Here is a 25,378-nt window from a genome sequence, read left to right as displayed (position 1 = left end):
TGCGATCCAAAAGATCATCTGATTCCCTGTTTCTGTGCCCTGACACCACTGGGCCCATCCCAAAAAACACAGGGAAGGTTTGTCAAACTACCAACGTTCCCACCACAGCATTTTGTACATCTGCCCCTGACTCTTCATCTTCTGTTCTACTTCCCCTGCTCGTGGGGCTGGGGTTATACCCTGGCCTTCTCAGCTGTTCTCTGCCACCTAGCCTGTGTTGAAGGCTGCCACAGTTGAGTTACTTATCCACATAACACATGACACTTAAACCTTTGTCTCCCATCAGTCATTCATGGGTTTCTGGGAGATGGTCATCTCCTACCTGATTAGGATGATTGTAGCATAGATTGTTGAAGAGGTAGTTTAGTGCAGTGGTTCTTAAGGTGTGGTCCCTGGGCATTATTCCTCCCAGGAACTTATTAGAACTACAAATTTTTGGGTACCACCCAGGCCTTCTGAATCAGAAACTCTGCGGGTGGTGTCCAGCAAGCTACAGTTTGCTAAGCTCCCCAGGTAATTCTAACTAAAATTTGTGAACCACTGCTCATCTTGATCTGCCCTCTCACCTTTAACCTCAGTCATAAGCAGGCTTCAGACTCTCAGAGGTCAGACTTCTAAGGATATATATAATATGTATATACAATATATTTATATTTAATATTAAAAGCTTTTCTATATATAGCTTGATATGCCTGATAGAACTAATGTGACATGATAACAACCAAGTAAATGAGGAAATTGGGATAAAGACTAAACAGCAATAAGGAAAATTAGATGAAGTTGGGAAATATTCATACACAGCAAGCCCCCAGTAACCTTTGCAGAGGAAGAAGGGAAAGGTGACAGTATTTAAGAGCTGCTAAAGAAAAGAGAAAACATAATCACCTCAAGTCTTTAGAGAATCACAAGATAGCAACCTAGCAGTTTGGAGAAGCATAGCTCTTTCTGCTTTTTGGAACAGAGATGTTCCTTTCCTAGATCCTCATATGCAGACTATCGAGTATGTAGCATCTTCCCCAATTCCCGCATACAAGCTGTTAGGAGACTTTTTTTTTTTTTTAATTAATTAAATAATTTATTTATTTTTGGCTGCATTGGGTCTTCGCTGCTGCGCGTGGGTTTTCTCTGGTTGCGTCAAGTGGGGGCTACTCTTTGTTGCCGTGCGCGGGCTTCTCTTTGCGGTGGCTTCTCTTGCTGCAGAGCATGGGCTCTAGGCACGCCGGCTTCAGTAGTTGCAGCAGGCAGGCTCAGTAGTTGTGGCTCGCGGGCTCTACAGCACAGGCTCAGTCGTTGTGGTGCACGGGCTTAGTTGCTCCGCGGCATGTGGGATCTTCCTGGACCAGGGCTTGAACCCGCGTCCCCTGCATTGGCAGGCAGATTCTTAACCACTGCGCCACCAGGGAAGCCCGAGGAGACATTTCTTGTACCACCTCTCAATTTAGCTGATGGCATAAACCCCAAAGCGCATGTTAGTAACTGCATTTCTTGAAGGATGTTCTTGAGGGGTGTGTTCAAGTGTTCAGTCTGGTGTTTGCCTAATGACCTGACTTAATCCAAAGATAAATCGTGGAGTGTTTAGTTCTAGTCTTTCTCTACATTTTAAACATACATCTTATCATCCAAGAAATTCAATCTTTAACTTTATGGGTTGATTTTAAACATGACACTATTTTCCAAATATAAAAGTATATTATTAAGAGAAGTCTGGTTCTACAAATCAGGCATGCCCCCTCATATCAGTCTGGTAATTTCCACTCCCTTTCCCCTTGGAGTATCACTGATCTGGAGGCATGAAAGAAATGGGTATTTCTCAAGAAATCCTCAAAGTTATTTACTGCAGTGGAGCTGTTGATAAGCGTGGCCCACAAGGATTTCAGGTAAGTCTATTGTCAGACAGGGGAACCTCCAGGGCTTTTACATCCAGCTAGACCAGGGAGGCCTCCAGGGGCAAGGGCACTCAACAAGCCAAGCCATCAAGGAAGAAAGGAGAGGAAGAGAAGGCCTATGGCTGATGGAAGTCCCAGAGGGCAGGAAGACCTGGCTTCCGGCAAAAGAAACCCAGATTGATTATGTCATGAAGCTGTTTCCACTCTCAGCACTCCGGTGTGCCTATTTCTTCCCCTCAATCTCAGTAAGATCCGGCAGAGTGTTGGTTCTGGCATTACCCAGAGCAAGCACCGGAGGGCAGAAAACAGGGATGGACCTGAAAACACAAAATGTTAGATCTGTCCACTTCACCGAAGTGTGGGAGAGGAGCCCATGTCAGTCCCAAAGCTCAGACTACTCCTAACTTTTCGGGGTCAGAAGGTTTAGTTGACAGGTTTGACCGCGGTCAAGAGGCAAATGTTGGTCCAGGAGGTCGGCTACAGGTGGGTCAGCCACCAGGCTGGCGTCACAAGTTGGGCGCAGGAAAGGCCTGAGTCAGGGGGCAGAAAGGCAAAGTCAGTGGAAGGGGGCGGGTCCTGAAGTGGGGGCGTAGCCTGGGAAAGGCTGGCGAGAGGGCGGGGGCGGTGCCAGAAATGGGCCGAAGCCGGAGTCAGGCGGCGGGGGCGGGCCCAAAGGCGGTGCCTAACCTCGTGAGGCTCGCGCCTGCGCAGGGCGTCCCGGGGGGGGGGGGTTGCGCGCGCGCGGTGCGCGGGCCCCGGAGGGCGGAGTCCAGGCGGGCGCCGGCTGAGGGAGGGGGTGCTGTGGCTCTGGAGTCCAGCGCTCCCTGAGGCCGTGGACGTGATGCTGGCTTCTGTGGGTCGGGCGGCTGGGCCAGCGGGGATGTGACGGGCGGCCCCTCGCCTCACCTGCCGTCCTTTGGCCTGTAGGTCGCTGGGCGACCCGCAGCCGGGCCGCGGCTGAGGAGGCAGCGCGACCTCCGCACGGTGAGAGCCGGGGTCGGGGCGGGAGCAGGGGCCGGAGTCGGGGCGGGGCGAGTGCCCGCGGTAGCCCTGGGCAGGGGGCGCGGTCCGGGGCCCAGGTCCGGGCGCCCGGGATAGGGCCGTGGCGTCCTCCGGCCTCCTGCCCTCCGGAGCGACCCTCTGGAGTCTCCGCGAGCCGCCTGAGGCCAGGCAGGCGTGGAGCGGGGAGGTCGGACGCCCCTCGCCCCTGGGGCTGTGACAGGCATATCGGGGCCCGTGGGCCGCTGCGGCTGCGGCCCTCTCTCTCTCAAGGAGAAATCAGGGCGAGGCTGAGATACCCAGTGATTTCAGAGCCAGGATGCTAGTGAGGGATGATAGGGAAAGTACCAAGTACCGGGGTGCCCCGAATGACTGTGGGTTTTTTTTTTTTAATTTTAATTACTGGGCCCAAACAAAGACACACCCTAAACACATCCTGAGAGAAAACTTTGGTGGACCACACCGTTGCCATAGGTTCAGATGCTTCTTCTCTCTCCTTTTTAGGCATCTGCTGTTTTTATACATATATATATATTTTAACGCACCTACTTTTTTTTTGTCAGGCAAAGGGAGAATGACTCCTTTGAGGGAGCATTTGACGGCTAAGCTTGAGTTTGAATTTCAATAATTGCAAATTCATCTTTGTGGGCTACCCAGCCAGTTAGGCTTGCTGTTCCTAGACTAGGCCTGAACAGTGTGGAAATTACTGATGCAGGGACTCTTCATAGTCCCAGATTGGAATGTCTGTGTTTCACTCCCATTGGTGAGATAAATGGAGCTTAGGCTTTCCAAAATAACCTTTTGAAAGGCATTCCTTTTCTCCCTTTTTTTCCTGAGCGTTAAAATATTAATGGAACCTATTAATTTTGCCAGTTTTTTTTTTTTTTTTCTTCTTAAGCATCATCTTTTAGACTAGTTTTAAAGAGAGTTTGGTTACGGCACCTCTTCTTCAACCAAAAGGCGTTTAAGATACTCGCCTTCTGCAAAAGATAGTCACAAAAAAACATGTCTTATCTGTAATCAATATATGTATTATAAGGATTTAAACATTCCTGAATGTTTTGCCTGAAGTCAGTCTTAGATGTTATTACTGTTTGCCTCTCTTAATTTATTACTTAGTATCTTTATTATTTTCTTATTTGCTTGTTTTCTTTAGTGTTCTCAACAACACTGATGTCAAATAATCTTTAGGTAAACACACACTTTCTTGAACCCTTTAGCTGTAATTCATACTGTTTTACTTCAGTGTTGTATTAATACGCCATAGTAAGAAACTGCTAGAAGCCATCCTGAACAGCAGGAACTCTCCATTTAAAAAAACACAACAAGGCAATTTATTGTACCTTTTCACATCCAGACCTGCATTCTCCGTTTGTTGTCTTGACTCAACTTTGATTGGGGAAGAAGGGGGGACTTTGATTTCATGTTTAAAAGTCCGGCAGTGACTCTTCATAATCTGTATTGGATAAAAGTCAGAGTCCTTCACGATTTCTCGTACTTGTCTTTGTTTCTCATTTCATCTTCTACCATTTTGCCTGCCCTCTCTGAACAAAGACTACTGAGAGTTCTCTGAAGATGTCATCTTCCTTTGTGGTTTTACACTGTTGCCTCTATTGAGAATTCTCCATCTAGTAAACAACTTGCCCTTCAAGATCTGACCAAATTATCACCTCTGAATCTTGTCCAGACATCTCACTTGTCTTCACTGATCCATTAGTACATTGTACATTCTGCAGTTAGTATTTGTCAGTTGGTAGTTAATGATTTGTTAATATGTCTGTGTCCACCAGACTTTTGGGCTTCTTAAGGGAAGGGACCTTTGCAACTCTAACATATGCTGTTTTATGGCACAGGTGCTCACAAACTGTTTACTGAATGAACTTTTGAGGAATGCTCCTAATCTTGAATATAGTTTATAGGTAAAGTATGTTAACTACCTCTTTCCATGTTAGAAAACTTAGAAGAGGTGACTGCACAAGGTACTTTAAAATTTCCAAGAATAAAGTCAAAATTGTTGTTGCTGGTTAGGAATGAAACCCCACTTATGACAGAAAAAAACCAATATGTTTTATGACAGAAGAATAAAAAGAATATGGCCAGTAAGTATTGCTGTTTCTTTAATTTAGGCCTTTAAGACAAAGAAATTTGCCCAAGGTCATGCAGGTAGAAGGGGACAGAGCTGGGATACAATCCAGGTCTTTTGACCATCTGTGTCCTTGCCCCCAGTTTCCTACTTCTAAGTCTTGTTTTATAATCAGACTGGGAGGTTTTGAGAGAGTTGGACGTATATTGGTTAAGGGGGTCTATTAGTAGAATATTGAACTTGAAAGAATTCGTAGATTATTTGTTTCAACTTTAAAAATTTTACCCATTAAACGACTGAAACCCCAAAGGGCAAGAAACTTACTTGAAGTTACTCAGAGTCACTTGTATCCCACATCTCCTGATGTCACACTTGTGTATTTTTCATTATTCCATGGTGCTTTGGGGGAAAATGAGGAAGTTGTCAATTTTCAGAGGGAGAGCAAATCAGCTTCCACTTTCAATCTCTTTGGCTGCTTAGCTGCCTGCTGCTTCTAGGGTCTTAGAGCCCTTGAGGCTAAGAAACATGATGATTCATTTGAGGATATAGGAGAAACCTAACCTCCACTATTCCATTCGTCTGGGGTTTTTGACCTCATTGCTGGGCAGAGTGCCCCATAATAAGTGGCTTCTGCTCACCATATGGAGACCCCCACATACAGTTACATTTTGATGGTAAAATGAGATTTAATAAAATAAGGTTACAGCTGGCTAATAGCATGGCTAAAATTACATGTATGGCTAGTCTGTATGTGAGAAGAGCCTATCTGATTACTTCTATGTGATAGGTTTTTTGGAAAAGAAAAATTGTGGTTTTATGCCTCTGAAAAGTTAGTTTTGAAATGTGTACTTCCTATGGGAGGCCTGATCAATTCCAACAGACAACTTAATGGTCAAAGAAATAAGGAAAAAAAAATAAACTTAAAATATTCTTTTATTCATTTCTCATCATATATACATGATTTTGTACTGTAATCACAGCATAAATATAGTTCAATATTTGCCTTCATATTTAATGTTTTCTTACTGCTATAGTTTTTATATATTTAAATTATTATACAATGTTACAGTGAGTTGATTTATTTACTTATTTATAATTATTGGACATCTATGCTGCTTCCCGTTTTTCACGGGATGCAGTTAACATGGAGATGTCCTTTGTTTTGCTTCTTTCCTTTAGGCTAAAGCCCCAGCAGGGGGAATTATAAGGTCAAAAGGTATGAAGGTTTTTGTCACTTTTGAAAACTATTGCTAGGTTTGTTTCTGAAAGGTAGTATTTTTTTTTTTTACTGCTTCCAGCAGTTTGGTTGACCAGTTTTATCTTTTACTTTTACAGGCTTTTGTTTTTAACTTTTTTTTTTTTTTTCAAATGGGTATAAGGGTACCTGCTGTCTAAGATCACTATTCACAACAGAAAAGGAAGTGCAGTATTTCTCTCATTTTACTTTCTCCTTTGTATGAATTGTTTGTCCTTTGCCCATAAATTTACTGGACTCTTCTCACCAATTTTCATTAGTACCTAGCATCATAAATATATTATTCTCTTGAAATATGTTTGTGATCTGTTTTATTTTTGTTATTTTTATTGTTGTAGACTTTGCAGTTTAAAAATTATTAAAATCATTGACAACAACAACAAAAAAAACCAAAAAAAAATCATTGACAAAATTTTTTGTGTGTGATTTCATCTTTTGATTGTGAGGTCTAAGAACAAATGTCACTCTACCATCTGATGCATATTTTTATTTTCTTAAGCTTCTACAGTTCTTTTTGTTATATGTATATATCTTTAACAATATATGCAATTGAGATTGCATTTAATTTTTGTGGATTTTATACTATAGAGAATCACATTCTTATAAATATCTGAGTTTCCATTGGTAAACTGCTTCCTGCCTTTTTTCTTCTTGAACTTGAATAGGAAACAAAACGAAACTAACCTAGTTTTTTTTTATAAATGGGTACTTGTTTTTTAATAAATTATAGTAAATTTAGGCAAAAATTTCATGAAAGCAGTTTTTGGTTAATTGAAGTTTTTGTTGTTTCCGGATTAACTAGAAGATCATTTCTGATTTAACTTTTATTGTTAATCATTCTAAAATGTACGAAAATAAAACCTTGGTTATCTTCTTCCTTTGGGAGTAAGACATTCTAGATAGATGAGACAACCCTGGTGTAGTAATTAACATTGATTGAGTGCTGGGTACTTTGCTGGTACTTGGATAGAATTTCTTACTTAATCCTCATAACAACCCTAAGATGTAGGTTCTTTTCATATCCTCATTTTGCAAATGAGAAAGAGAGGTAAGGTGACCCGCCAAAGGTAACACAGCTAGGAAGCATCGGAACTAGAACTCAAACAGCCTGCTTTTAAAGGGCTCTATTGGAAAAGTATATTATATTACCTTATTTTCTCTGCTAAGGATTTGAATTTTATCTCTTAGATACTGGAAAAATATTAGATGTTTCAAAGCAAGGGGATGTTATAGTATGTTATATCTTTTAGGGAGATGGCTGATGTGGCATAGTGGAAATATATTGAATTGTGTTTCTGATAGGAAGTGGTTGAAATAGGTCGAATGAGAAATGAAGCCTAAACTGCAAGTTGGAAGTGGAGATCAGGGGTATTATGGAAAGCTATGGGGCTTAGTAACTGACAAGAGAGTGGGAAGCTGGAGTGTTGATTTGGACGTTATCGAGTGGGGTAATGACAGATGAATATGCGCTCACAGCACTTTGTTATATTTCTTTCATAGCACTGACTGTGATTTATTGTACGTAACTTAGTGACACATCTACCTCCCCCACTGGGTTATGTACTTGTCAAGGACAGGGACTGAGTAGAAAGCATGAGCTAATAATACAGGATGAGCTAATTCAGGAAGATGGCAAGAGACTGAACTGGGGGTAGGAGACACCAAATCAGCAAAAGCAAAAAGTGACTGGAGGAAGAGAAGCTCTAGAGAGTGACAGTTGTCAGGGAGAAGGGGGAAGAGCCATCAGTGCAGGATTAGAAGAGGAGCCTTAAGGAGAGGGAAGTATTAGCACAGAAGTAAACATGGAATGCCACCTCACGCTACAAACAGTTTTGGTTCGTGTGCCCTACTGTGATTTGCTGATGGCCAGTGGCTGTATGGTGTTAAATGGTCTTTCCTTTGTTACTGACCTCCCCCCCCCCCCCCCCCATTTCTCAGAGTATCCTGTGCCCTCTTTTAGCTTCTACCATCTTCTTGCTACAGGGGCTGTTGCTGGGGCGTGACTCAGCCTATAGAGAGCAACGAATCAGAACGCTCCTTTCTTTTTAAGTGAATTGACCAATCAAGAGTACGATAGGTGTAATCTCTGCGTTTTTAGCTCTTCTCTGCTGAGTTGATCGCCTTTGAATGCCCCCCAAGTTACCTCTTGACTTCTAATTGGTTATTTTGAGATTTGGAGCCATTGGGAAGCCAGAGAATTCTTAAAGCCTGCATCCATGAAAGTGAAAGATTTTCACCTTTCCCATGTTGATCAGTAAGTTAGTTTGAAAATATTTAGATCATCTTTGAGGATTGTTGATCTTAAAAATGCCCCAGGACCATCATTCCAAATAATTAAGAATCTCTCTTCTCTTTGTATAGTTCTGTCATTATCTAAGGTGTGGGAATTTGTTTTAAATTTTAAATTTCCTCGGTCAGTTCGTAACTTCATGTCTGTTTTTCGAAGAGTCACTTAGAAGAGGAATTTGTGCATGATTTCTTCTGCTACCTTTTGCTTCAGAGCATCGTTATCCTTCACTGTCTGTGTTGTCCTTCCTTGTATTCATCTGCCCAGTTTCTTCTGTACTTGCTAAGTAGAATAGGAAGGGGGAAAAGAGAAAAAACATGGGTAATTATTCCTCTCCCCCGCTTTTCCATGGTTGTTACCACTCTTCCCTCCCCCATTACTGCTCTCAGCTATCCATTTTGGCATGGTCTCCTGCCCCATCTCTTCAATTCTATGTATGGTAATGGGAGATGCAAGACAGCTCTTTAGCTGAGGAATGCTGGATTTCTCAGGGTTTTGGTTCTTCTGTGATCTCTGTTTTGGTGTCATATTGAAGAGCCCAGGTGACATCTTGTATCTTAACAGATGCTTTCTATTCCCTGGCAATCTACCTCTCTGTAAAATGGAAAAAAATAAATCCAGGTCCTGTTTCTTTGAATTCTCTCTCTCTCTCTCTCTCTCTCTCTCTCTCTCTCTCTCTCTCTCTCCTCCCTCCCCCCCTCTCCCCCCCCACACCCCCCTCCCCCCATATCAAGATACCACAATCTCTTGATGACAGATACCCTAGTGCATACACTAGAGAAAATGAAGATAGGCAGACACCAGAAGGTACTTTGAATTGTTGTTGTCATTACATTAATGATATTTGGTTGCAGCCTGAGTGCTTTGGGGAAATTTGAGAGCTTTCTCTGACCATTATGTCTTGGCAGCCAGTGTTAGGGTTGGAAGTTACAATTTTCTCAGAAGACCATACCTTAGAAAAGCAGGGACTATTCATAACAGCTATTTAAGTGTGTAGAATGGGTCTGGTAATATTTTGGTCTAACTTGGTAGGCCAGCTTACAGGAAACATATCCAGGTGGTATTTCTTTACAGGGAATAGGGAGGCAGGGATGGCCATTTCTTCTTCTTTCTTTTATTTTTATTTAAACATTTTATCTCAAGCTTATTTTCTTTATTTTAAGATAGTCTGGACTTGTCAGCCCTTATTTATTTTTGGCATCAGCTAGACTTGTAGACTTGGCCATTGTTGTGGCCACTTTTGCAGTTGACGTTTTTTTCACTACTTGAGGATTTCTACACTGTAAGTTTCCTCAACCCAGGCTTTGAGACCAGATCCTGAATCTGGATTTTCCTCATTCATGCCATCTTTCCATTCAACAAATACCAGCTGGGCACTTGCTAGTAATGGTGCAGTGAAGAAAACACATTTTCTGACCTTGTGGAACTTATATTCTAATAATAAGATACAGAAAATAAACAAGTATGTATGCAATATGTCAGCTATTATACTGCTGTGGAAAAAAACAAAGCAGAGGGCTTCCCTGGTGGCGCATTGGTTAAGAATCTGCCTGCCAATGCAGGGGACACGGGTTCGAGCCCTGGTCTGGGAGGATCCCACATGCCGCGGAGCGGCTGGGCCCGTGAGCCACAACTACTGAGCCTGCGCGTCTGGAGCCTGTGCTCCGCAACGGGAGAGGCCGCGACAGTGAGAGGCCCGCGCACCGCGATGAAGAGTGGCCCCAGCTCGCCACAGCTGGAGAAAGCCCTTGCACAGAAACGAAGACCCAACACAGCCAAAAATAAATAAATAAATAAATAAATTAAAAAAAAAAACCAACAAAGCAGAATAAGGTGGAAAGAACACACAGAGGGGATGCTGCAGTGATCAGTGGTGAGCAGAGATGTGGAAGAAGTGAGGTTGTGATCTAATTTGTACAGATATTAGGGGAGAGCATTTGAGGAAGATGGAATAAGAGTGCAGGTGTCTATTGTCTGAAGCATGCTTGTCCTGTTTGAGGAGTGATAAGTAGATCATTGGAGGCCTTGTGAGGAATGATTGGTGGAAGATGAGGCCAGAGAGGTGGGTGAGGGGGCTGAAGGGATGGTAGTGGGAGTGCAAAATAGATCATATATGGCCTTACAGACCAGTAGAACTTCTTGGCTTTTACCCTGAAAGTGGGAAGCCACTGATGGATTTTGACTTGTTTTAAATAGACCTTTCCACTGCTGTGTAGAGAATGTCATAGGCGGGGCACAATGAGATAATTCAGCAGGCTCCAGCAATAATGCCAGGTGGGAGATGGTGGTGATTTTAGGCAGGGTTAGGAGAAGTGCTCACAGTACATTTTGAAGGCAGAGCCAACAGAATTTGATGGTGGATTGGATGTGGGTTGTAGGTTTTGACCTGAACAACTGAAAGAATGGAGTTGCCGTTTACCGGGATGGGGAAGACTGCAGGAGAAACAGGTTTTAGAGGGAAGTAATGCGTTCAATTTTGGATATGTTAGCAGTCCAAGTGGAGATACTGCCTAGACAGCTGGGTATACATGAGTCTGCATTTCACTTCAGAGGAGGGGCTGGGGATATAAATTTCCAGTCATTGGCATAGAGATAGTATTTAATACCATTAGAACTGATTAAGATAATCTAGGAAGTGAGTGTGACTGGAGAAGTCAGAGACTTTGCCTTGGGGTACTCTAATGAGAGAGAGGGACCTGGAGAGAGAGTTAGTGCTAGAGCTAAAAAATGAGAGTAAGAAACACCCTCCAAAGGAGGAAAATTAAGAGTGGTTATCTCTGAAGCCAAGTGAAATGTTTTAAGAAGGGGGAAGTGAGTGATCAGTTGTGTTGGCTGCAGTTAGATCGAGGACTAAGATGTGACTTAGATTTAACAATATGAAAATCATTGGTGGGAATTCCTTGGAGGTCCAGTGGTTAGGACTCTGCGCTTCCACTCACTGCAGGGGGCATGGGTTCGCTCCCTGGTCAGGGAACGAGGATCCCTCATTCCTCGTGGTGCAACCAAAAAATAAAAAAAGAGGAAAATCATTGGTGACCTTAAGTTGTTCATGGTGGATTAATGGAGATGAAAACTTGATTGGAGAGGGTTTAAGAGGGACCTGTAGGAGAGAAATTGGAGACAGCCAGTTTTTTCAAGGAGTTTCAACTGAAACTGAGGAAAAACAGGGTGATAGCTGGAGGGGATGTGGAGTCAAGGAATTTTAATTTTTTTAAAAGATGGGTGCTTTTCTAGTATATTTGTAGCCGATGGAATGACCCAGTAGAGAGAAAAAAAATTACAGGAGCTATTTCTTTGAAAAATAAATGAAATTAATTTTATCCTTGTCTGTGACCCTAAGGTCTGTCATTATCATATATGTGTCCTTATGTACTGACCTATTTTTTTTTCAAATGAAGACAGTGGCTAGTGGAGATAGGTATTAAAGAACATCCCCCCAATTTGGTGAATTTTCATCAGTTCAAAACTGTAGTTTTTATATGTGGGTAACAAAATTTTTAATGAATTATTAGGAATCTGTTAAATAATCTTTGTTGTTGTTGTTATTGACCAGTTTTTCTCTGGTAACTTTTATCATAATGTTAACTGATTATCATTCTCAGTAGTTTTGCACAGTGCTAGTAGCCATGTGGTAGGTTCTAAATTTGGATTCGGTAATCTCTGCCTGCTATGGTAGTTTTATTATGAAGTACCTTTTTTAAAAAGAAAAAAAATTTTTTTGATGAAAAAAACCTTTTAAATTAAAGTATAGATAAAGTACTTTTAAGGGGAAAATTTGGTGGCCACTCTTTTTCCCTTTTTTTTTTTTTAATGTCCCTGATAGTACTTTTACTGTAATTGCTTCTGATTATTGAGTTGTTATCAGAGATGAGTTCTGAAACTCATGGTTCAAAGCCCATATTACAGTTACAGCACTTTATGTGCCTCTTTCTGTGGTTCATTTATGTTTGAGTAGGTAGTTGTCAATATTTAGTGCTGGAGCATTATTGCAATTGTTTCTTAATCTTCTTCAGTTTTCCTCGAGATTTTCTTCCCTTAGCCACTGCTACTGACTTTTGGATTTCTGAAACAAGTTTTGTTATTGCTTAAAAATCTTCTGTGGCTCTGCCCTGTTTTTTGCTTTTCCATCTCTTGCCTGCACTTGCACTCTGCTTTAGGGGATTTGGAGTGCTCCTTAGGGCATTCTAATGCACATCTGATGTTTCTTACCACAGGACTATAGGATAAGGGTCAAATTCCTTATCAGTGTACAGAAAGTCTTCCATGAGCTGTGCCATGACATCTCTGTCATGTTTCCATGAAGATGAGAAACTCTTTTTGACATCTCCATGCTTTTGCACATACTATTCCTTTTGTTCCAGAATACCATTCAGCTTCTTAGCTATCTTGTTAAATCACTTCATCTTTTAAAAAGCCCAATGTAGGTGTCTCCTCTTCCAGGACAGCTTCTAGGTCTATTTTCATCATGCCTCCTCTACCCATCCTCCATCATATTCTCTGATCTGTGTTACCTGTGTTTCTTTACATTTTTCAGTGACTTTGTTGTAGTATTTGCTGTATGTTACTTTATTTGCTTTGTGTCTGGTCCCCCTTGTCCCAATGCAAACTGATAGTCACTCAATAAATATTTTTGAATGAATGAATAAATAAAGCAAGTAATTATTTAGTATTGACCCCTTTTTTTGTTTTTTTTTAACACATTTATTTTATTTATTTATTTTTAGCTGGGTTGGGTTTCGTTGCTGCGGGCGGGCTTTCTCTATGCTGCGCATGGGCTTTAGTTGTGGTGAGTGGGCGCTACTCTTCGTTGCGGTGCGTGGGCTTCTTATTGCAGTGGCTTCTCTTGTTACGGAGCATGGGCTCTAGGTTTGTGGGCTCAGTAGTTGTGGCTGTCGGGCTCTAGAGCACAGGCTCAGTAGCTGTGGCTCACGGGCCTAGTTGCTCCACGGCATGTGGGATCCTCCCAGACCAGGGCTCGAACCCGTGTCCCCTGCATTGGCAGGCAGATTCTCAACCACTGTGCCACCACGGAAGCTCCTAAAATAGAATAAAATCTTGAATGCAAAGTCTTTGGCCCAGACTTCCTTTCTTGTCTTCTGCTACATGAACTTTCATTCGAGCAAAACTCTTCTACATTCTGTTCCAAATACACTTCGCACTCTTCCTTTTTTGCTCTCTTCTCCAAACAGTGTTTTTATTACTCTTGCTTCCTCTACTTGTTGAAATTGTATTAACCTTGGACATAGTTCCTAATTGTTAAATCCTGAGTGAACCATTTAGCTGATCGTGCCCATGTTCTTGACACCCTCTTTTTCTTGGCTTCCATGATATCACTCTCTCCTGTTTCTCTTTCTTACCTCTTCTTTCTCAGCTATCATTACTAACTCCTGTCCCTTAATGTTCATGTTTTCCAAGGTTTCAGCCTGACTTTTTTTTCTTCATTGTTATGCTTTCTTGAACACATTATTTTTTGTTATCTCATATCTGTGTTCTTTTACTCACCCTAGTTTCTCTCTTGAGCATTCCAGTCCTTAAGTTTGCTATTTAGAATGCCTTCCTGATAGTTCAGCAGAAAACCTGAAATTTAAAACATCAAAAATTAGTACGTGGTCTTCTCCAGACTTATGTATTCACTTCATTTCCTGCCATGGTTAGTGATGCTGCCAGTCACTCAGTTACCCAAATTATAAACCTGAGAATCATCTTGACTTCTGTTCATTTTCCTTTGCCTGTCAAGTTCTGCTGATGGAGCTTTTCCTTCTCCATTCCCCTGACTGTTTCCTTGGGCCAGGCTCTAATATCCTGAGTAGACCATTGTAAAAAAACCCTTTGAAAGTAATTCTTCTGCTTGGTCCTGGATATTCTACAGGAAATGCATGTTGGTTGTATCCAGTAGGAATGTCAAAGGCAAAATAATTTTGGATCTGCCACCCTAGAATAGTGCTTGCACCATTAAAGGTCAATTTCCTAAATATCTCTGTTAGGTGATATTGTTAAGAATTAGTTTATGCTTTTTACAAGAAATTTGCTTAGGAGTTAAGAATATGGTTTGTAAGGATTAGTGGGGAAAAGCAAGAAAAGATATATGGATAAGTCCCAGAAGTGCTCTTATAGGACATTTTCTTAATGAGCTAGAAAAGAGATTAAAACTTTGAAAGTAACACTTGGTGCTTTGTGTCCAAATGCCAGTTAAAGAACAATTAAGTATAAACCCTGCTTTCCACTTACACCAAACCACCCAAGGATCTGTGACCATACTACTATCTTTCAGGACTCCTTACCAGTCTTGGTACCATACTACCCCCTTGGCTCAAAATGCCCACTCACCCACCTTGGTCCACCTTGGGAACTCTCTCTGAAGACTTTTTCCTTTCTTAGCTTAACCCTTAAGCAGGAAGATCTTGAGGCTGTGAATAGATGAAAATAGGAGCTTTAGTGTGGGGAATTGTAAGCTAATATATTTGAGTAGTACCTTGAAGAGATGCTTTTAACTGTCAGTTAATACTCAGAAGAGACTCCTGATATCATTGTTGCATGTTCCTGGAAGATGCGGGCCTAATATGCTGATGCTGCAGATGTGGTAACATAATCCCTGTACCTCTATATCATCAAATATGATTCATAAGCACAAGTCGTTTAGTATTGAGTCACCATTTTCTGAACCCAGATATAGTCATAGAAGAGCTCTTTAGTTTCTTGAATTTTGTCTTGGTTTGCTAACAGATTTTGTAAAATTTTGTAGAATTTGTCTTGCTTGTTACATTTAAAGAAGTCCAAATTTGCAGAAGAAAGTATTTTAAAATTTGATCCTTTATATTCTGGATGATTTACCACATATTTCAAAATAATTGAATTTTACATGTTGTGAATATTTTGCAAAAGTATTAAGTGTATTTTTATTAGCCTTTGCTGTTGCTACATTGTTGATCTTTATTTACTTTTCTGATAAATGTAGAGTTTATGAGGCTGGCACTATATTCTCACCTGGAAATTACCTTGGAAAATCTATTTGAGCATTCTGTATTGTAGCATTTCGAAGTTTAGAGTGGGGTGTGTGTATCATTTTGGCTTATATTGTCCTGCCTAGGGACGTCCCTTGTGGAGGAGGTAAGAAAGAAAGGAAAAAGTCTTCAGAGAGAGTTCCCAAGGTGGACCAAGGTGGGTGAGTGGGCATTTTGAGCCAAGGGGGTAGTATGATACCAAGACTGGTAAGGAGTCCTGAAAGATCATAGTATGGTCACAGATCTTTGGGTGGTTTAATGTAAGTGGAAGGCAGGGTTTATTGGGTAGTTGTGGGAGAGAGCTGCTGCAAAGGAGTAAAAGCCAGATTTTGAAGGCTTTTGTAATCTTAGCTGCATTTTCTTACTGTCTGTGTGGCTATGGACAGATCATGTGATTTTTCCACGTTTCGTTTTGCTTAAATCTGGAAAATAAGAATAATGAAAATATCTACACTGTAGGATTGTTGTGAGATTTAAATGAGGTAATGCAGGTACCTGGCATACAACTTCTCAGCAGCTATCACCTGCTGTTGTTAGTACTGTTTTAAGGTGTTTGTTCTTTGGAGGACCACTGAAGGATTTTAAATTGAAGAGTGACATGATCAGATTTATGATTTTAAATATCAGCTCTGGGAAAACTATAGGGATGAATTGAAGGGGAAGAAACTGAAGGTAGGGAATTAAGGAAATTTATGCTAGAATACTGGCTCTAGATGGTAAGATTCTAGATTAAGAAATGAGGTAGTGTTGGAGAACACAGGACAGAGTTGAGAATTATTACAAATTGACATGCGCATTGTATTCCACGAGTTGGAGAGATCTAAAGGAAACTAGGAGAATAGACAGCCATCATATAGACAGAGTACCTAGCTGAGTAGGAACCATTGTATTCTCCTACTCATAATAAGAGAGTGCAGAAGAGGATGGATAGAAGCAAGTACTTGTCATTGCCAAGGAACTAATGACTGAGCTGGGTTGCCTACTGTTCCCCAGATGGGGCTGGAGGGTTTGGGCAACTCTGGATGAATCCAGAGCAGTAACTTTGGGCAGCACACGGGGATTATATGCCAAGTGTCAGGAAGCTCTAATGAGTGGAGGAGAGAAATGACGTAGACCACAAGTAGACCTTAAGCAGTACCAGGCATGAAATAGAGAAAGAGCTAGTTCCTAAGGGGTTGGAAGGACAAACTGACAGTGTTGTGATATATTTGGATTTTCTAAGTACTAAAAGAGGATCAAGCCCCACTAAGGACTCACCTAAGTTTTGTTAATTTTACAAGCCCAGAAGTATCCTTCAAGCATTTGGTATTTTAACATTTGATAGTGAGACATTTTGCAGTATTACCATATAGTCATTTTGGGTAAAGATGTATTTCTGCTTTATAGTTTTGTTCTTGAAGTACTTTATGTGTATTCTTGTTTAATCGTATTGTGTCTGGCAAGTTTAACTGTAGTATTTGAAAACTACCTTTCACAGTAAAATGATTAGTTTTTAATTTGTTTACTAAGTTGCTTATTCTTACCTGACATAATTTTACTTAAAGTTTCTTTCATAATAGAGAACAAAGTTCTGTCTAGAATATTATGATATGTATTTTCTTGTCACTGAAGCGTTCCTTGCGTTGTATTGACCAGTTGCCAGCATAGGTTAAATATAAATGTACTTTGATTTTAAGGTGTGGTTGATACTCAGGCCTCAGCCTTTAACTTTTTTTCAGTCATAGTTTATGAAATTATTAATTATTTGTTATTGAAGTAGTTATGAAATTATTATTTGTGTTACTGAAGTAAACACGATTTGGGGATTGTGCATAGTGTTATTAATATTTTCAGTTCTTTATCAGCAACCCCTAGTTGCTGTGTCTCGTTTGGTATGGAATTAGAGGAAGACTCTTTCTACATACTGCTATGTCCAAGGTAAAGAAAAAAACCAAAACACCTTTTTACTAGAATTGTAGTCATAACATATTTAGATTCTCCAGTAACTTTTATTTCTTCCCTCAGCTTTTACTGAGTGTTTTTTCCTACATCTTTAAGAATTAAAAAAACCCAAATATGTTGTGGTCCTTGTTTTTAAGGAGCTTCCAGTCTAGTAGAGAAAGCAGAACACATGTAGACATGATTTTAAAAATAAAATAATGTGATAATTGCTGTACTTAGAGAGGTATGGGAATGTTTAGAAGGAACACTTAATCCAGGTAGAGAACACATGAACATGAGCTGATTCTACAGTGAGGTTTATTGCTGTATGTTACATGAAAAGAGAAGATACAGAAGCAAAGAGCTGTCATCTAGCAGCCTGATATAGGTCAAGACATAGGACAGAACATTCCAGAGAGCAGAAATATAGATATTGTACTTCATGTGAGATTGCAAAAAAGCCTGTTCTAGTCCTCACCTCTTGTCATGCCATATCTCTGTAGAGCTGTTGTGTATGTTTCTTGTCTCCCTGATGGAGACACTACTCTGGATAATGAAAAGACAAGGTGGCTTGTTGGGGAGAAATACAGATGAGATGGGTTGAAAAGAATTGGAAATATTTAGCATGAATAAGAAAAATCTAGGACTGACTGCTTAAAATTTTTTTTTTTTAATTTGGAAATTATTTCATACTCAGAAAAGTTACAAGAATATGAGTAGTACAAAGACTGAGTAGTCTTTATTCAGATTCACCTGTTGTTAATATTTTATGCCATTTGCTTATCATTTGCTCTGTCACATATGTACATATATATGTATATGTATACATATGTCTGGATACATGTATATGTTCTTGCACGTGCCCACGTGTGCGAAGCATTTGAGAATAAGTTGCATACATCATGATACTTTACCCCTAAATACTGTGACATGTACTTCCTAAGAATAGGGGTTTTTAAAAAAATGTATATTACTCAGCCATAAAAAGGAATGAAATTGGGTCATTTGTTGAGACGTGGATGGATCTAGAGACTGTCATACAGAGTGAAGTAAGTCAGAAAGAGAAAAACATATATCGTATATTAACGCATATGTGTTGAACCTAGAAAAATGGTACAGATGAACCGGTTTGCAGGGCAGAAATTGAGACACAGATGTAGAGAACAAACGTATGGACACCAAGGGGGGAAAGCGGCGGGGGGGTGGGGGTGGTGGTGTGATGAATTGGGAGATTGGGATTGACATGTATACACTGATGTGTATAAAATGGATGACTATTAAGAACCTGCTGTATAAAAAAATAAATAAAATAAAATTCAAAAATTCAAAAAAAAAATGTAACCATGGTACAAACTACTTCACTGAATTTAACATTGGTAAAATAATTTAATCTACCATTTGTAATCCAATTTTTAAAAAATTGACCGAGTCTCTTTTATAGCATTAATCCCCTTCCACAGACTGCCTTTTAAAGAGCAAAGAATGAATCATGAGAGATTTTTGGTAGCATCATGGAGACTTAAAAGTTAGATTCCCCTTTTATTCCATATCTGTCTTTCCCCCAGTCTTTGCATCTCAGAAAATGGCAGCACCATTAGAACAACCATTAGTTGTTGCATTTAACCTATCATCAAGTGCTACAGCTTCTGTCTCCCCCATTCACCTTGAACTCCTTTATTCCTTTCTGTCCATCTACTTCAACCTGCCTATCCGTCATTTCTCATCTGGATTCCTCCCTACCTAGCTTCTTAACTGATTTCCCTGCTTCCATGTTTTCTCCCTTCCAATTCATTCTCCACATAACAGCTGGAATAATCTTTTAGGAATGAAAATCAGATTGTGTCACTCTCTTGCTTATAACCTTCAGTGGCTTTTCATTGCGCCAGAGTGCTAGCTCCTCTTAGGTACAACCTAGATATTATCCCTCTGAGATGGCTTCCTTGATGCCCAGTCTGCTGTTTTCTCCTATAGCATTTCATTGTTTTCCTTCATAGGATTTAGGATTCATAATTATTCGTTTAGTTGTGTGTTTTTGTTTTTTTCTTTTTCTCTGTTTCCTACACTAGACTGTAATTGCAAAAACCATAGGGGTCATGTCTGTTCTGTCAACTTTTGTATACCTAGCACCTAGCATATTGCTAGGATCATAGCAGGTCATTAATAAATATTTGAATACACTAGTAAAAGGAAACCTGGGAGGTTATCTAGTTCTACTGCCCACCCAGTATGAGTCTGCACTATCTCTGGCAAGTGATTATCTAGCTTGTTTTTGAATGCTTTCAGAGATGGACAGCTTAGTGTTTTATGTAGTAGCCCATTACCTTGTTGAGTAAATTCTGACAGTTTGAAAAGTTTTCATTATTTTGGGCTGAAAATACGTTTCTGTTATTTCCATCCATTGATCCTAGTTCTGCCTCTTTTTGACACCTTAAGCTACTTGACAGCAATAATAATATATTCTCATGGTCTTGCTAGGCTAAAACATTTGTAAATACTTTGCTTTTCATCATGTAAGATGGTTCTTCACCCGTACCCCAGGGTAACCCTAAAAGTGGTATATTGAAAGATAAAGATGTTCATAATTGGTCCAGTAATTTGTGGTAAAATAATTTATAGCATATAAATTCAGTGTAATATATTGTAGCCATTAAAATAATAACTGTAACTATAGAAGTATGGGAAATATTTATAAAATAATGATATTTAAAAAGTAGAATATTGTATCTAGATATTTATCATAGCCGACTTTGGTGTGTAGATGTAATTGAGAAGGGAAATAAAGTAATGAGAACAGTTGTGTTAGGGTAGTGGATTATAGGAAGAAGTTTTAAAATAAAAACTAGCAATAGTTTATACTAATAGTTTAATAAGAAAGGAGAAAATGTACTGCTCATAATGTCATTCCAATGAGCCTGAAGTGAGACTTCAGTAATCTGCATTAATTCCTGATTTACATGGTGCATTTCTTTTAGTGTAGTCTAAGATTGCCTGTGTGTGGCCTTATCACACTGTTAACCCTTTTGAGCTCATCAACTAAAATTGCTAAAGTTAAACTAAGGCCCCAAATTTATTTCCTTGAGGTTTAAAAACATTTTAATTTTTCTGCAGTAATGTATCAAATTGGCTTAGAGACCTGAAATAGACTGAATGACTTGAGGTATTGTTTAGGGTATTCTTTCCTGTCTAAGTTATTTCTTGAAGGTACCAAAACCTTAGACTGCTGGTGTATTATTTGAATGTTTTCTACCAATACTACAATTCCTACTATCCTGAAATAGGTTACTATTTTAATATTTTCAATTAAAACTAATAATTAAGTGGTAATTATAACTAAAGTTTAGAAAGTTTTTTCTGAGAAAAAGCTTACTTATATACTATAACTAGCATATTTAAAAGCAAACTTAAAAATAACTCCATACTTTGTTTTTACAGAGAAATGTCTTTAGAATTGAATTATAGTAATTTCTAAACTTAAGGGTGTTTATTTAATACTTGGAAAGCTATTTTCTCATAAAACCATTATTTTATGTTTGTCAACCCAAAATAATAGACAGTAACACCATTGGATATTAGTAATTAAATCCAGAAAATAAAATTGATTGAAATTATGCTTTTTTTTTTTTTTTTTAAATTTTTACACTTTATTTATTTATTTATTTATTTATGGCTGTGTTGGGTCTTCGTTTCTGTGCGTGGGCTTTCTCTAGCTGCGGCGAGTGGGGGCCACTCTTCATCGCGGTGCGCGGGCCTCTCACTGTCGCGGCCTCTCTTGTTGCGGAGCACAGGCTCCAAACGCGCAGGCTCAGTACTTGTGGCTCACAGGCGTAGCTGCTCCGCGGCATGTGGGATCTTCCCAGACCAGGGCTCGAACCCGTGTCCCCTGCATTGGCAGGCAGATTTTCAACCACTGCGCCACCAGGGAAGCCCTGAAATTATGCTTTTTAATTGATATGTGAAGAAAATCAAGTTTTATTAGATGAACATTAAGGAGATAGGTGGACATTTAAAAAGAATGAGGGGCTTGAGAGTAGGATTTCTGTGTTACTGTTCTTTGTATCTAGTAATTTGCTGTAAATGGTTGTTGAGTGAATTCTGAAAGAATTTCTAGGTAAGAATTTCTGGAAATTTCTAGAATTTCTAGGTTTCTTTTCTGTGTTAGAAAAGCTCTAGAGAGCAGGCTCAGTAGTTGTGGCGCACAGGCTTAGTTACTCCGCGGCATGTGGGATCTTCCCGGACCAGGGCTCAAACCCGTGTCCCCCGCATTGGCAGGTGGATTCTTAGCCACTGCGCCACCAGGGAAGTCCCAACAAGAGGATTTTTTTGTTTTTTTCCTCTGAAGTAGTAACTGGGCAAGAATTTGAAAAGACAGAAGGAGAGATGGATAAATACTTGGTTTTTAAGTTTGTGTATAAGACTGTGCTGTCCATTATGGTAGCCTGTAGCCACGTGTAGCTTTTAAATTTAAATGAGTTAAAAGTAAATAAAAATAAAAATTTATTTCCTTAGCCACCATAGTCATATTCTAAGGCTCAAGAGCCACTTGCGGTTAGTGGCTACTGTATTGGACAGGGCAGATATAGAACATTTCTGTTATTGTAGAAAATTTTATGGATAGTGCTAGAATAAGAGATTGTATGGAATGGGATTACTCATGAGAGTGGAGACAGATAAAATGGTGACTTGTGTGCACACACTCCTTTTAAGGCTAAAGAGGCTAAATCTTGAAGGTGGGGTGAGGGAGAGGAGGTGTGTGAACAGGGCCCCAAAGACATATAATTCTTTACACTGGCCATCAGGTGACAGTGTCTACTCAGGTCTGGGGAAAGGGAGGAATGAGGGGAGCAGTCCTATGGATGAGTGACAGCCAGTGTGCAAGGTTTTTTTCTATATATGCAAAAGTTTGTCGGTAGGGTCTTTACATTTTAAACGTTTCTTAGATGTTGCAATAAAATGTTTTATCCTTGTGTATTTTAAAACTTATAATCAGAACATTTTACATGCTGCACGCACATATATACACATAACTGAAACTAAAGTGTCATGAAGTACTTTCACTATGCATGATGCCTTCTGATATTTTCTGTTCTCTTCTATTCTTATTGCTGTATATGTAGCAAAGGTATTGATTCATTATTAAGTAGGGAAAAACTGCTTTAGGATATTACTACAATAAATCTAGTTTCCAAAATATAATATAAAAATGACTCAGTGAAATGTTGCAAAATTAATTTTAAAAATCCAACTGAACATTATAAAAACTGCTGAAGCTGTAACTGTCTTAGGTTCTACACTGGTTTTCCTTATACGAAACACAAAGGCAAAAATGTTTACATAAAATAATTACATTTTATAGTATTGTTTCAGGTTTGAAAAAACATTGCAGGCAAGTTTATTACTCTAAGTCCACTGAATGTGACATGCCTCGTTTCTTTGGTCTGACAAGTAAGACCATTCTACACACAAATGGAATCACTTACTTCACATGAAAAGACTGAGTCTGTCACCATTTTACTGTCTTTAATCTACCTTAATCTTTCATCGGCAGCTTGATAATAGAATTCGGATAAAGCCTTTTGAGGTTGTCTGCAACTTCTGTCCTCCTTTGCTGGCATTTTCCCTCACAGTGGTCCATTCCAGTATTATTTTGTAATTCACCCCAAATAATATAATTATTTTTCACCTTCAGACAGTTTTGATTTTCATTTCTCAATTACATCAATCAGAATTTCCCCTTGCTGTTTTTCTTCTTCAAACAATCAATGCCTACATGTATTTGTGTACTCTTCCAACATCTCTTTGCCTTCTATTTGTTCTCTAATAAGTTTTAGATTTCCCTGAACTTCACCTGCTACGTCTTTGCAAAAATGCCTTCCTTCATCTGTCTTGTCTCACTAAAAATTTCCCAGTTGTCATTTTATAGCTTCGTTTTTTCTTATTTGTTCCATAACTTCCTCTTAATGATGAAGCTGACAGTATCTCTCCTTTTACTTAGGATTTCTTTCCCAAACTGCTTTTAGAACTTCTGTCTGCATCATCTGAATCAGACAGTTCTACTTCCAGTGTTCTTATGTCATCTTCCTGTTTAGAGAATTGCTTTTCATTTTCCTTTTGTTGATTTCTTAGCTACCTCTAATTCCTTTAGGTGGTAAGAAGTATCTTTGACTCAGCGTACAAGAGACTTCCGTTCTTTTTTTGGTTGCAGTAGTTGTCTGATTTGCATTCCTTGTTCCATTTTCTTGGCTTTAGCTATGTTTGCATAAAGAGTTATTTTAAGATACAGTTCCTACCCATGTTATAATTCATTGTTAAAAAGTGAATTTTTTTCTTACTGTGATATTCTTGAAAAAAACTGCAATTTGAATATTATTTATTTTCAGTTCTTCAGAAGGCTCTAGTAACTGTTGTCTCCCCCTGTGGCTACATTTTTTTCTCTTATTGGAGTTAAATTGGAGCATCTTTTTCAGCTTTCTATTTTCAATCCCTGACCCTTTTCATCATATTCTTCTGTTTCCCTGAAGTGTTGATTTCTTCAAAAAAATAGATTATTCTTTGGGTTTTTTTCATGGAAATTGACTTTACTGTTACTTTGAATAATTCTTAAACATTTTCTCTTATCTATTCAACTTTTACATTTAAAGAAGAAGAAACAGATTTTCTGATTTGTGCTCCATGAATAAGTTTTTGAATATTTTTCACTGTTAAATTTGATTGATTCCTTCCCCATCCATTACAAAACTAAACAAACACATCCGTTACATATGCTTTTCTTGCAGTTCTCCCAGGATGTTGGCCATCTCGTCCAGTACTAGAGAAGGTATTGGGAAAACAGTGGAGTAGTCCATTCTATTCTAGTCTTTTCATTTACAACAAAACTTGCTTGTCATAAGCCAATACATTGATGTCATGATCAGCAGTTTGAAAAACACAGTATATTGCATCTTAGCTTAGAGAAAATGAATTGGAGAGAGGCTATATAGGGTAATGGTTAAATTTGAATCCTGGCCTCACCACTTAGTAGCTGTGTGGTCTTGGGAAAACTACCTAACCCCTCTGTGTTTACTTTCTTCCTTTGTAAAATGATTACATTTACTTCATAAAGCAGTTGTGAAGGTTAATAAATATGAAACCCTTAGAACATTGCCTAACACATAGTAAGAGCTATAAGAGTGTTAGCTGCTGTTGTTCCTGCTTTTACTACTACTACCACTACTATCACTACCCATCATATTGAGTGCTACTGACTTGGGTTCAGTAGTCTTGGTTCTTTATTATCTATGTGAACTTGGACAAGTTACTTAACCTCTGAAGAAAACTGAGTTTCTTCATCTCTGAAATGGGAATAAATGTACCTGTCGTGTGTTTTAATGAGGTTAAGATATGGTAATTCTTATAAACTGATCAGCACAGTGCCATACATATACTGTTCTTGATAAAAATTAGCTGTTATCATTAAGGCCCCTCACAGTCATGTTGTCCTCTTTTGTTTTCAGTAGGGACAATTAGGTTTTTCCACCCTCCTGGTCCCATAGGAAGGAGACTTTCTAGCCAGGTCATTGGAAACACTGCAGAGCCTGCCTTCCACAGGTGTTCTGTCTCGTGGGATATTGCCCTGAGTCGGTCCCACAACATCATTCACTTGTATGCGCTGATGTCTGTTATGTGCCAGGCTCTGTGCTAGATGATGAGAATTTTAAAAATGAGTCTTTTAATTAAGCTATTGAGTAAATATTACAGACATTTTCATTACACTTACATTTTTGAAATTATTTGTATTGCCCACGTTCTCAGTAATCTTGCTGGTTGAGTTTGCTCATAACATCTAATAAGACCTAGTCCCTGCCTTCTACAGCCCCGTTCAGCTGCAAGCACAATTCCCACATCCTGCAGGTTTAGCCAGTCCTGACTGAGGTGGGTGAGTGGAGCCTGCAGTAGTGTCCAGTGTTCCCA

General features: G+C 39.4%; 1 protein-coding gene across 6 annotated transcripts in view; it reads left to right on the top strand.

Moving 5' to 3' along the window:
- Positions 1 to 2,664: 2,664 nt before the first annotated feature.
- Positions 2,665 to 25,378, top strand: part of CCSER2 (coiled-coil serine rich protein 2) — a 154,764-nt gene continuing 132,050 nt past the window's right edge. For all 6 annotated transcript variants that reach the window (XR_009699350.1, XM_061179901.1, XM_061179891.1 and 3 more), the window contains exon 1: positions 2,665 to 2,870. The gene's annotated coding sequence lies outside the window, so the exon portion shown is untranslated. The remainder of the gene's footprint in view (positions 2,871 to 25,378) is intronic.

The sequence above is a fragment of the Eubalaena glacialis genome, chromosome 1 (assembly GCF_028564815.1).
Source record: "Eubalaena glacialis isolate mEubGla1 chromosome 1, mEubGla1.1.hap2.+ XY, whole genome shotgun sequence".
NCBI lineage: Eukaryota > Metazoa > Chordata > Mammalia > Artiodactyla > Balaenidae > Eubalaena > Eubalaena glacialis.
The sequence above is the reverse complement of the archived record's forward strand: the minus strand, read 5'-3'. Positions and strand labels throughout refer to the sequence as shown.